The 13,350-nt window shown below is 49.8% G+C and overlaps 1 long non-coding RNA gene across 1 annotated transcript; it reads left to right on the top strand.

The window, feature by feature from the left end:
- Nucleotides 1-9,478: 9,478 nt before the first annotated feature.
- LOC144170577 (uncharacterized) lies at nucleotides 9,479-12,601 on the top strand. Its single transcript, XR_013322633.1, has 2 exons — nucleotides 9,479-9,978; nucleotides 11,653-12,601. It is a non-coding gene; the product is annotated as an uncharacterized LOC144170577 (long non-coding RNA).
- Nucleotides 12,602-13,350: the final 749 nt, after the last annotated feature.

Genomic DNA, 13,350 nt, shown 5'->3' with positions numbered 1-13,350 from the left:
AAACTCTGCCGAAGAAGCGGAAGCCGCTTGCACGGCAGCCTTAATAGCTGCCCCAGCGGCGGGCTCTCCGACTAACGGGCTATTAAATTTACTGCCTCCGCTCTCGCCCTTTTCTTTTTCCGCCGGTCTAATCGCCGTTTCGTCGTGGCTGAGCCACTCGATCAAGCCAGTGACACTCGCGGCAGCAGCAATGCGCGCACCCGCCGCGTCTTCTTTTTGTGCGCGCCACTGCGCGCGTGAGTGTGCGTGTGCGTGTGTTCGCTCTTCCCGGCGCTTATCCATTTGGACTGCTTATTTGAGTGCCCGAGGGAGGACGCACATTGGGCATTCGGCTGCACAGATATACGCGCGTGGCGCTAACTGCGGTGCAGCCTACTTGCGAGCGGAAAAGCAATTCGGGGCAGCGTAACGGCTGTTCCCCTCGGTGGGATATCCGACCGCCCTAACGCTTTCACGGCTAAGCGATATAGTGACAGCCCTCCATTGTAAAGTGCATGCTACCCTTCGCTGCGCCCATCTGGGAAGAGTGATGTGACAATGTTACACGTGACTGGATACCAGTTCGATCCTTCAGGGCGTTCAGGTGAAATTTGCCTAAAAATGTGTTCCGGTTTTACAAGCAAAAAGTACTCCTTTTATTGAACATCCCCTCCTATAAACGGCGCAATTCAGTAATCGATAGAAGCATTTATAAATTACGCCGACTGCGCCCATCGGTCCTTTAATGTGAGCATGACTTGCGGGCACATAAGGCTTTTATCGCTATTTATTTCCTAAATACGTAAAAACGCTAACGTCTTTTCGCTGCGAAAAATAGACAAAATTCAGCCAAAACTTACGTGTCTTTTATTACTCTACTTTGATTCTGCCCGCTATGTAGCTGCCAAATGAAGGGGCACACCAACGTACGCATGTGTACATTTGTCGTATCAGCACGCATAGGCTGCATTCATACCTTCTTTTGAATGCAAAAGCACCCATTGAGCGAAGAAGCCGGCTTCGGTAGGGGCTTCAAAGTTCGCACAGACTGCGACGCGTTTCATAGCACATGCTCTAGAAAAGAACACAAAGGAAATGAACGCGCCCATTTTCTACAAACGCGGGCTTGACACTCTTATGACCGCTACGCGCCATGTGGCTGCTAACGTGGGCATGCATTTGTTGCGAACGCGGCATGTGCCGGCTTGACGGTTCGATTAATTAACGCGACGCTGCGAAGCCCACCCTCGCCAACTGGTAGCCGCAGCCTGACGTACAATGAGTTCGACGTTGCTTGGCACGGCGTTAGTCTTAACGTTGCAGCTGCCAAATGCCAAGCGTAAGTATATACCTTACAAGTCAGCCTAGCTTTTCATCAATAAGGGAGAGTACAAAAAGAAACAAAACATATGAAGATATCAGTAGTGTTAAATGGCTTTGAAACATCGTCGTAGCAGACGTTATTTTGGTTGTTCAGGATTCCTTCGACACTCGGTAAGCACACCTCTGGTGACGGATCCAGGAATTACGACTGGCGGAGCACGGCCTCCGCGATCGGCTGCCGGCGGCGCGCCGTTGCTCCGGCTGTCCCAATCGACCGGAGAGAGCGTAATTCCGAAGAGGCCGTTTCGCCGTTTTCCGCCGCACCGCGGCGCGCGGAGCCGATGGTTGAAACGAAAGCCGGGTATGCTGCAACGCTTCTCGAAATGGCGTTTCGTCAACTTTCGTGCTTCGTATCGCAATAAAAAGAAAGCATAGCTGATGTTATGGATGCAAAGCGACTCATTGAACCTGATAATAATGAATTTATTTTACCTACGATTGCAGCTATGCGAATTCTTTAGCATGTGCCGCATGACGCCTTCGACACAGGGACAATATTCCCTACTACCAGTGGAAAATTTCTGGGGCTTAAATAACATTCGGTTCGCTAAAAGGTTATTATTTTTCAGGTATTTATTATCCAGGCTTACGTACTTTATATAATCTGCATGGTCAATGCAGTTCAGTAGAGCACGGGACACGATCGCGTCATACGCACGAGGGATGGCTGCGCTCTTATCTGGCCTTCGAATTAATGCCTGTTGGGTGGAAGCAACCGTCATATTTTTAGGATTAACATATTTAAAGAGTATTACGTTGAGCGGTAGCCTCAAAGATATGACAATCTGTTTTACACATGTGCGTTAAGCAAGTTACAGTTTCAATTTCAGTCGCAACAAATAAAACAACTTGAAGTCAGATGCACCTCGATTTCATTGTGTTCTTAAACGTATTTCGGTAACCACGGGCAAGCCCAATATTCCCTATTTTGGACCCAAGACTAAAGACATTTAAATTTTCAATTACTGATATCGAAGCCCATCCATGTGTAAAGCAATGATGACAGGTTTCATGTTTACTTTGGACATGTACACACTGCAGCTGTTTTCAGAGGCCCGTTCTTCCACCCGAAAATATGCGAGACTTGTCCGTATGAAAAAAGCCGCCCGCATCTTCCCACAGGGGGAAGTCGAGTAAATGCGTCGCATCTACTCGAGTCAAGCAAAGTGTCACGTCAAGCGAAAGCCAAGCAAAGACGCCCTTGACTGAATTCCGAACGCGCGCTCCGCCGCTTATATACGTTGAGGGGACTGCATAAGCCGGTCCCAGTCGACGACGTCGGCGTACTTGTAAAGCGGCGTGGACTCTAGGTGTTTGAGCCAAGAGCGGATGTTGCTTCGCCGGAGAACGGCACACCAGTTATATGCGCAGCGCGCCCGAAGGAGAGGAAACCGCGGAAGAGAGAGTACTGCACATGCGCCAGCTCCAGCGCGTCTGCCGCGGCTATGACGCAACACAATCCAACACAATCCACTTTAATCCAATCCAATCCAATCCACATCCAATCCAAGCCAAGCCAAGCCAAGCCAAGCCAAGCCAATCCAATCCATACCAATCCAATCGAATCCAATCCACTGCCCCTCGCGAGAGAGTGTTCGAATCCAATCCAATGCCCCTCGCGAGAGTGTTCGCTATCGCCTCGACTCGACGCGCATGCGCAGTGAGCGTGCGGACTACGGACGCCAACGCGGGTGACATCGTGAGTTACTGAAATGCTCTGCATTTAAAAAAAAAAAAGGTGGCGACAACAGTGATTGCAAAATCATTTTAGTGTCTGCATAAAACTCCTCGTAAGATTTTCTGCGTTTTGGGGGGCAACCGAATGTTTGTAATGCTGCTTTCTTTAGATAGTGACAGTGTGTCTCTCGTTTAGAGAAAACTGCATAAATAAGGAATATCACCATCGTAAACGGCGGCTAATTGTTAGCTGAGTTGCACGCCGCAAAAAGCGAATATAAATTGAAATCTTGTAAATAAAAAAAAGGCATGTGTGTAAGAATATAATCAATAGGCTGCATAACAGGTGTTCCTTGGACGAGATATCAAGCAAAAATATCTAAATGTTCAACTTCTAAAAATAACTGGCAAAATCAAACACGTGCGGCGCCAATATAAAAATGCAACCACTGCGCTCGATTGTTGTCCATAACCTACCATATGCGGAAATAACAATATAACTGCTGTTCCAACAAGCAAGCACCCGATAATTCTGTAGCCGAGAAGTTTTCGCACCCAAATATCTGTGCACCTGAATGTCCGCACGGAAATGTCCTGCACCGTTCAAGCGCAGCAATCACAGCGCGATTAACATTTCAGTGCTGTTCCTCAAAGCTTCTGAGACAAGCGGACTTCATGACCCGGTAGTTCGGTTTGTCAGCTCAACAAAAATAAAGCTGCAACACAGTTACGCGAATGCCGGCCGTGAAAACACGCAGCAACTCAGGCCCCACAAAGCCGGCCAGGGGAGTCGGTGCAAGCTGCCGAACCATCGGCTCACAGCGCCACCTCGCGGCGCGTTGCGGAGTTAGCCAAATTACATGTTTTTGCTGGGGGACGCGCTGAATGGGACGGCCGGAGCAACGGCGCGCCGCCGGCAGCCGATCGCGGAGGCCGTGGGCGGAGGGGAAGGCACATTTAGTGCGTGCATCACAGTCTCTACGGGGGGAGCTGGTGACGTCTAAAGAACGTGCTGGCCAGAGGGAGCGCCTTCGCTGGGCGAACCGCCAATGTAAACGTGATGGTTGAGGTGTACCACATGGTTACGACGATTCCGCGCCACGTTTCCGGCGAAAAAATCTACGTCCACCGTAGAAGCATGCAGGTGGTGATGCCAGTATACAAGCACGAGTGTAAAGCTTTAAAGCGCTTGTCACTCATGTGCGGGATACACCAGTTTTTATCCACCAAGTGGGGTTCGAATTATGTTTTGTTCGCTCTTTTATGCTGCTGATTAAGCTGAATTATCGTTTAACCACGATGTTGTACCCATTCAGTAGAGCTACAGTGAACTAGTACAACTAGTACAAAGTCAAGGCACAGGGCCACTCTGTCCCCATATTGTCTCGCACTGCTTTGCCACGTTGCTATCACCGGTATTATTTTCAAGTTGCTGCAGGCCAAAATTGCGCTCACGAAAAGGTGGTTACCAGAGCAATCAATGCCTCCCGAAGCTTAAATACTACTGCAAAGCAGTATATGTCTTACCACCCCCCCCCCCCCTCACCCCCAGTTTCAATTCCGGTGAAGAAGATTTACTCGGCACCGCTCTCTGGGGCTCCGGGGCTCCTCCTCGCCACCGCCTACCCATCTTTTACAACGGTTATCACAACGATTATATTTCCCTCGCCACCACTAATGCCTCTTTCATAAGTTTCCCAGTCGGCTGACAGCGGCCGTAGCGCCGTTATCAGATTATTGCGGAGAATCAACCCCAGCGCGAATGGGTGTAAAGCCGCCCGAAAGCCGCCGCCAACGCCGAGAATGTAGCCACGGCCTCTGCCGCTTCGAATTCCGCCTCGCCCACTATAGCTGCGCGCCCCAGCCGGTTGAAAGCAACTTGCCCGTTGAAACGCCGGAGTGAGCACATTATTCTTCTTTAGCTTGAAAGCCATTCCGAGCAAGATTGTCGCGTCGGCTTCCCTCGGTGACCAGCTGGTCATACTTCTTCTGGCGGAAGAATAATAATAGATCTTACTCTGGTCGCATATAAAGTCTTACTCTGTCCATTCGCCAGTGTATTTCACGCCTAATTAGGCGCCCATCCCGCGTTGCCAGTTTAGGCGTGCACGGGTTGGGGGTGAAGGGAGGGGGCGTGGACGCACAGCAGGGCTCAATTCGCATACCGATGACATACCCGTTGGGGTGGGGGGAGATTTAAACCTGGCAGTCTCATGGCTCAATGCGCCCAGTCAGCTGTCCTCCGCAATCGAGCAGTTTTTGTCTCTGTTGGTGCGTTGCACAGACAATGAGATGCCCAGGACTGGGCAGTGAAAGGGGCACGCATGTGTGTGTCCACTAGTATAGAGGTCGAAGCCCTCGAGGTGTTAACTCGCTATGGGACGGACGCATGTCGCTTACTTGGAGGAATAAGAGCGGGAACTTAAGAAGCGTCAGCCCGAACAGAAGCGTGAATGGGCGCGAAAATCACGGAAAGCCGCTGCCGCCGCCGTTGCCGCCTAAGTTTCAGCTGGTCGTGTAGCTGTGAATCCCTACCGGATGAACAGTAACTGGCCCACTTGGAACGCCTACGTGGGCCAATATCACCCGTTCAGCCTTAAGGGCTTTCAGGGCGACATGTTCGACGATATCTCTCACTTCTAAGCACCCACTCATGACCAGTTGCCGGTTTATGCGTGCACGGGTTGGGAGAGGAGGGCGGTAGGAAATGGTGGGCACGCGCAGTTATAGGTTTCATGCCCTTGTCCGTTGTGTCCGTTGTGTCTCACACCAACACAACATGTCCGTTGTGTTGGTGTGAGGTTCAAAGTGGCCGTCAAACAGCCCAATGCGGCCGGTCCGGTGTCGTCTGTGGTAGAGTGGATTGGGTTGGCGCGTTACAGAAACAGTAAGATGCCTACGACGCGGGAGGTAAAGAGTACGAGTACTACGAGTAAAGTACGAGTACTACGAGTACTACGAGTACGAGTAAAGAGTACTACGCTTTCCCGCTAGGATAAAGCTCTGATCTTTCCCTAATTTCATTCAGGCGATTGACTAGGAAGTATGCTCAGTCGTAAGTTACAAACAAACTTGTTTTGTTTCGTGCACTCCGTGGGGGGCGTGCAGCTTTGCAGGTCATCCTTCTCCACAGAGTAGAAGTGCACTAAATTTTTTTACTAGAGCTAGACAATAAATGCTGCTGACCGCAATTGCACGGCCGAGCCATGCAAGAAGCGAGTAAGGCAAAAAAGCGAAAACGCCGGTGTGTTCGAGATTTCGGCGCAAGTTAAACATCCCCAGGAGGTCAGATATAATCCGGAGCCCTCCCCTATGGAGCGACTCATCGCCTCTGAAGCGTCGGCGCATTAAACCGCACAATCAATCAATTAACCAACCAACCACATATGCAGATAATTGATTGATTTTGGGGTTTAACGCGCCGACGCTTCAGAGGCGATGAGGCGCGCCGTAGTGGAGGGCCCCGGATCAATTTTGAGGGCTCCGGATTAGTTTTGACCACCTGGGGATCTTTAATGTGCGCCGGAATCTGGAACAAACGGTCGTTTTTGGTTCCCGCCTCCGTCAGAAAATCGGCTACCGCGGCCGGGAATCAAACCAGTGTCATCATGCTCAGCAGCACAACGCCTTAGCCACTGAGCCACCGCGGCAGGCCATATGCAAATAACAGAAACGCGGAACTATATCGCTACGGCTTTATCCATGCGAATTGCTACCTCTTGCAACTGGCCGCAAGAAACAAACAATGCAATGCTCGATACGTGCTGTGAGTCCCAACCCAAATTATGAGAAAGAAATCAGGCCTTGGATCGGGGTGGGCTGGCGGAGACACGGCAAGCGCTGTCACTGGAGAGAATGTGCACCATTCAAATATCGGGAGTTTTACGCACTGAAGCTGTCCCTGAGCTGTGAGGCACAACGTACAGGAGAGTTCCGGGTTCGTTTTGACCACGTGGTGATCTTTAACCTCCGTCAAAATCTCGACACGCGGGCGTTTTTATTTTCGCCTTCATTAAAAAAAAATCGCGGAAGCTTGCACTCACGCGCAAGGCTTGAATGGCGGAGTTTTTTGTCGGTGAGCGTTGTTTATTTGCATAGTTGCGGCGTTAGCAGTCGTCCTCATATGCATCGAAGAGGTCGTGGTCTTCTTCGCGGTGAGTGGTGGATGCAAAGTCATCCTCCGCAATGTAGACTTCCACCAGCCCTTAGTCATCGACTTGATGCAGCGGTGGCGGGATCTGCAAATCGTCTCGGGAAGGAGTGGCACACTCGTAGCCATGTCTCCAATCACCATAATGGCTTCTAGAGAATGCGGTGGCCGCGGTGACCATTCCCAAGCAGGGTGTCTTTTCAATTTTAGCATTAGCGCTACGGCGCATGTAAAGATAAAACTGCAGCGCTAATGCTAAAATTGAAAAGACACCCTGCTTGGGAGTGGTCACCGCGGCCGCCGCATTAGCGCTGCAGTTTTATTTTTGCATGCGCCGTAGCGCTTGACAGGGCTGGAGATTTTTAAAAATTTTTTTTTTACCAAAGCCACTGGACAAGCCGGGGACTGGGTGATCACCGCGAGGCACGCGCTCACGAGCGCTCGGCATTTTCTTGATATTTTCTCCTCTAACGGGGAACTCACGGCCAGGCCAACAACAACAACCCCGATGTTAAACGAAAAGCGCCGCGGCTGGAAGCGAACCCATGTCCTTGGACTGAAGAGAATGATATACAACCAATGCATACTTACGGTAATGATTTATGTGGCAGCGATCCCGACGAGCCCTGAAAAAACGCCGATAAAGGTAACCCTTAAAATCAGTAGCGTAGCCGGAAATATTTTTCATGGGCGTTATACGCTGCCGCAGCAAAACAAGAAAGATTCTGCACCCCCCTCCCCCCCTCTAAAGAAAAATTCAGTCATAGTTTGGTGTTTAATTGACAGACACGCTTCTTTTTTGTTTTTACATTATAGGATATAGATTCGGTATGTAAATAGCATAAGAGGAAAGAAGAGGGATGAAAGGAAGGGAAAGGGAGTGATGTGGCGCTCAGAAAATTTCTGAGGGTGTTCTGACACCAGTTCTTGTTGTTTTCGACCCCCCCCCCCCCCTTCGCCATCCCCACCACCCCCTGGCTACGCCATGCTTAGGATATATAGATAGGAAATGGTAGTCTTGTATTACGGAGCAAACTCGGATGCATAGGGACATCACAGTCTAAATTAAGACGAAGGAGTGGACTTGGCACACTCTAAGAAATCGGGGGAGTAGTTGAAGAGTCCAACAGTCATTGTACTCCTGCAAGCGTTGGCGCGCTCCCCTCGAAAGCTGCGGGGAGTTGGATGTAATGTTCGCTCCGATGAGGAGGAAGAGCAAAACTGACAGCGTACTCTTCTCGTGCGCGGCGGAGTGCAGCCCCAGTTCCGCTCCCGCACCAGTGAAGAGTAAAGCTGCACATCCTCTCCTCTCTCCAGTACGAAGAGTAAAATTGCAATGTCATTCTTGTCAAGTGCGGGAGTAAGCATGGAGAGGCACTCCTACCATTTACGCACACCAACTCATCAGCGATGTTTTATTTGCATACGTATATATTATATAAAGCAGTTGTGTAAAAAGCGCCCGAGTACTTCCGCCGCGCATTCTAAACGTGCAAGAATATGAATTCATGTAACGATTGCTCGCAGCGTTCAGTGACATGAATGGAGCAAGCTTAACAAAACTAAAAAAACGCATGTCTCGATTTGGTTTTGTTTCTTGGTTTTGTTTTTTCCTCTGTAATGGCTAAGTTATCGACATTTAAAAAGTTGTCAGACTATGCATCATAAAAGGTGCGCACCACGGCGGAAAGAATACTGCGCGCCGATTTCAGCGATTACGCCGATTACACTGAGGGCATCCCAGCGGCGGCGGCGCGGCGGTGGACGCCGCGTCTCCGTAGCTCAGCCCGACGAAGACACGGCGTACTACCACGGCGGACTTTCCGCCACGCGATCTCGCGTCTACGGTGAAAACCGACACAGGCGGTGCACCCGCAAGAACCGGGCGAGCGACGACTGATCGCGCCAGACCGTGATGTCCCGCCAGCGCAGAACACAGGGCTGCGCATTGTAAACCATGTGCTACGCACGAAGTGGACTTTCAAACAGACGCTTCATCCAACATGGGAAGTTCGACCTGCCCTTATCGTCATGCTTGCTTGAACACAGTACGACGCGTGCTCGCATCGAATAGGAGAAACTAGGTTTTGAGAATTAAAGGTATAATTATTGAGAAAACTGAGGTTACAGTGGATCAGGACAGAAGAGCACGGGGAGAAAACGTCTCACGCCGTGCGCAGGCGTGGGGCGACTCTCCTCGGCGAACAGCACAGACACGTGACACGCCCCAGGCAAGACTCCAAAGCTCTCACTCGTTGGTATAAACATTCGGCCGCGTTCGCTGCGACGGTGGCGGTTTCAGGTGTTTCGTGCTCCGGGCTTGGCCCCTCGGCAGGCTGCCGGTGTCTGTTTTCGTTTTCGCCTTCTCGGCGCCAGCATTCTCGGCGCGAGAATTATCCGAAGCCTCGGAGACGGCTTGCTCAACATGGGAAGTTTGACCTGCCCTTATCGTCATACTTGCTTGAACGCAGTGTGACGCGTGCTCGCTAACTGCTTGCATGCCTGTGCGTCAGCGTTAGATCACGAACACGTAAGCAAGCCGTATATTACTTCGTTCGTGCGTGCGTGCATGCGCGGAACTAGTTTTTATTTCGGACGGACATCACAGCTGCGGCGGCGCAGAGGCCGATACCGGAACTATATGCACTGTGTAGCAATGCGCGCGCAAGCCGCCGGGCCAGCCGGTGTGCAGTCGCTGCCTTTGCAGGCTTCGCGCCTTAAGCTTGGGATCTTGGGATGACGACCATGGATTTATCTACCGGACGAAGAAATGCTGGCGGGAAGTGGAGGTAAGCCATTAGTTAACCTGGTATTCTTATCTTGTGTATTTAGCGAAGGAGAGTTGCTCTCTAGCTTCGGTCCGCGGAAGCGGCTAACCCTAACTAATGTTTTCGTCACTCATTTTGACCGTTGCTTAGATTTGAAGGGCGGCTTTTGTACCCGTGTGCGAACAGCGTCGAGTCTTGCACCGTTTCAATCCCTCTCATTCGTGAAGTGTTGGTATCCTAGCCGAATGTTTTCGCAGGTAAGAAGCACGGTCGCGCGAGTTGTCGCAGCGCTACCCTGTATTCTTAACTCGGCGGCTAGGGTTAGAGTGGCTGCCGTGCAGTAGCTGGGCTACCTGCGCGGCTCCAAAGAATTTCGTACAATAGGCTGAGTGGTAGGAGCGCGTTTAGCGCGTGGAAGTCACTAAAGTTACAATGATTTTAGTTACCGCCACGCGTACTGCAGCAGACTGAAATCCTGTCCAGATAGGTTTTTTGCGTTTTGATTTGTACTCTTAGCTCGGCGGCTAGGGTTAGAGTGGCTGCCGTGCAGTAGCTGTGGCGACCTGCGCGGCTCCAAAGAATTTCGTACAATAGGCTGAGTGATAGGAGCGCGTCGAGCGCGTGGTAGCCACTAAAATTACAATAATTTTAGTGACCGCCGCGCGTACAGCAGCAGACTGAAATGCTGTCCTGACAGGGTTTAGGTTTTTTGCGTTTTGATTGAGGGCAGGATTGCCGGAGATGGGACTTTTCGGGGCGTACGCCCCGCACTGTTAAGGGGTAACTACATGCGTCTAACTCTATGAGCGACGCGAGAAAATCTCACTCATTGGGTACGGCAAACAGGTATTGTGGGCGACACAGACAAAATTTTTTTACACAGGCCGCTGACGGCGGCAACTGCGGCAGGCGACGGGCCGTCGCCGTCGCGGGCTTATACCGGCCAGAAGCAGCCCACGAGCGAGCGGCAGCAACGACGACGAATGGCATTGGCAGCAATGCATTATTTTTTTTTTGGTTTGTCGCTGTCGCCCATAGTGTTTGTTGTACCCATTACGTTACGTTACTTTTTTCGCGTCGGTTGTCGCCGTCGCTGCGTGTGGTTTAATGTTCGAGCGTTCTGATCGTTCAATAACGACCCTATTGGTTCTCATGAGATGTTGCAATCTGCAGCGTGCATGCAACGAAGCGTACTCGAGAATGAAGAAAACAGTAGCTATATGACCCATAGCAACTTTTACACGCTGTACTTGTGAACGTATAATGGGCCGTACGTTGCAGTCGGCTGAGGGCAAAATTGTATGCAAATTAATCAGGGATTATAACGTTACAAAAAGAGTTCTCTTTACTTAAATTTTGTTAAATGTTTTTATACTGGGAACGATAGCGGGGTAAACAATAGAAGCTACGGACACGTAAGCACTAATGGGTTTGGGGCGCATTGCGTAGGCAGACAGCTGTGGGGCGCGCTGTCTGAGATGACATTGGCCAAGTGGCACAATGAGCGTGGCTGCATCCAAGGTCACCGCACATTCGCATGTAGACTTGTGACTGCGCCAAGCAGTATTGCATTCCAATACGGGTTCAATGCGTTCTCTCGGCGCAAAAACTAATCTATCACGTCGTCAAACTCGTCAATTTTTTTTTTTCATTGTAGAACTTATCTTTGCTGTACCCCTCTTTCTTCCTATGTAGGAACCATGGGAAGACGGTACTTGCCCGAAGATTTTTTTTTTTCCTGAGAGAGAACGAGATCCCCGAGGCGTCAGCAGGAGTGGCCGTCGCATTCAAGACACTTCTCCTCACGTCCTTGGACATCGTGGATAAGTTCCCATTGCTGCTGTCTGTGTTTTCAAAGGGGAAGCGCGCCTTCTTGCTTCTGTAGACGTTACTTCGGCTCAAGCACGGTGCCCTGGTCGGTACTGTTCTGAAGGCCGCTACCAACATTATGAAGCATTCAGCTCGAACGTGTTTGTTTTTAATACCAAGTTATGCCTTTTTTAAATCTTACTAGCGCATCCTCATTTGAGAACCACCCGCCTAAAAAACCCAGTGGGAATGTTTCCGGTGGTTTCCTGTTATCCCACCAACATATATCTGTTGCAAAGTTCCCGTGTCAGTGGCTTTGTATCTGTGTTGATTGCACCTTGTAATGCGCTAATAGTAATCCACGCTGAATAGTTTTAGTCCAAGATTTTTGTTTCGCAAAATTTATTTGTAAATGTTTTTTATGTGTCCTAAATAAGAGCTGGCTTTCCAGTCCATGTGAAGCACTCACTGATGTACTAAGGCCACTTTGTTTTATGTTAATACTGTTAACTATTTTCTCACTGCTGTATTTCTACTGACGTTTTCGTGCTAATGCCAGTGCCTTTTTATTTGTGGGTGGTAATGTCATTTTTATTGTCTTAATTTAATGTTTGTATTTCAGTGTTATCAATTGCTTTGCTGCATTTTTATTTGTGAATTTTTCTTGGATGTATCCTCAATAGGCGTTACGTCTCCTGTGTGCATGTGGAGTAAGAACCGTTTTTATGCTGTGATATTTTAATTCAAAATAAATTGCTTTTTGTGTGAAATTGCAGAATGAACCGATTGTTGTGGTATTTTTTTGAAAAATAAAGTCTGACCTCGTTTTTTCTTCTTTTCCGTGTTTCAAAATGGCTTGTCCTGTTTTGTTTGCTTGTAACTGCCTATAGTACCATCGTGGAGATAGGGGGGGGGGGGGGGGGGGGCTAGTAGCAGGCGGAGCGAAAACACGCTGTCTCGCGGGGAATAGCAGAACGCTCTTGAGGCGTAACGAGATGCTTTACAAGAGAGAGTAGTGGTACCCGTCTGCAGTATCCGGGAACGCCGAAACCAATAGAGCTTATTCACGCCTAAAGGGAGTGACGGAACGCTGCCTTGTACATGGCATAGCAATTCCCACACAGGGTTCAAGTACTCCGCTTCGGCAGCAGCAAGTAAATCCCACGAGGAGTGTTTCGCCTCTCGTTTGGCCGCCACGCGCTACTCCTCGGAAGAGTCGCCCAATGCTGCCAAAGGGAGTGAAATATGGGACAAAAGTTTTTACTCCTAGACAGAGTGCCCAGCACTCCTCGTCTTCTTAGAGTGCACGGGTATGAAATGAGAAGAACTGGCCGTAGATAGACCATCAAAGTGGCTACCGAATGGGAGGTGGGACTACAAGTATAGCGAAAGGCAATTGACTAGACTGGGAGTAAATTCTTAAATTCGGAAGCAGAGACCTGATTCAGATGTCGCAAGATAGGAGCATTTGAAACTAAATGTGAGGTGCTTTTAACAATAAACAATTTTGAACATTCTATTAGTTCCTTCATTCACCGTACCGCAGCCGCTGCGGTGGGGGCTTTCACCGGCAATTCAAGCTGA

This window comes from Haemaphysalis longicornis, unplaced genomic scaffold (genome assembly GCF_048455015.1).
Source record: "Haemaphysalis longicornis isolate Haplotype H1 unplaced genomic scaffold, Haemaphysalis longicornis Haplotype H1 scaffold_1, whole genome shotgun sequence".
Lineage (NCBI taxonomy): Eukaryota > Metazoa > Arthropoda > Arachnida > Ixodida > Ixodidae > Haemaphysalis > Haemaphysalis longicornis.
This window is presented reverse-complemented; position numbering and strand designations above follow the sequence as displayed.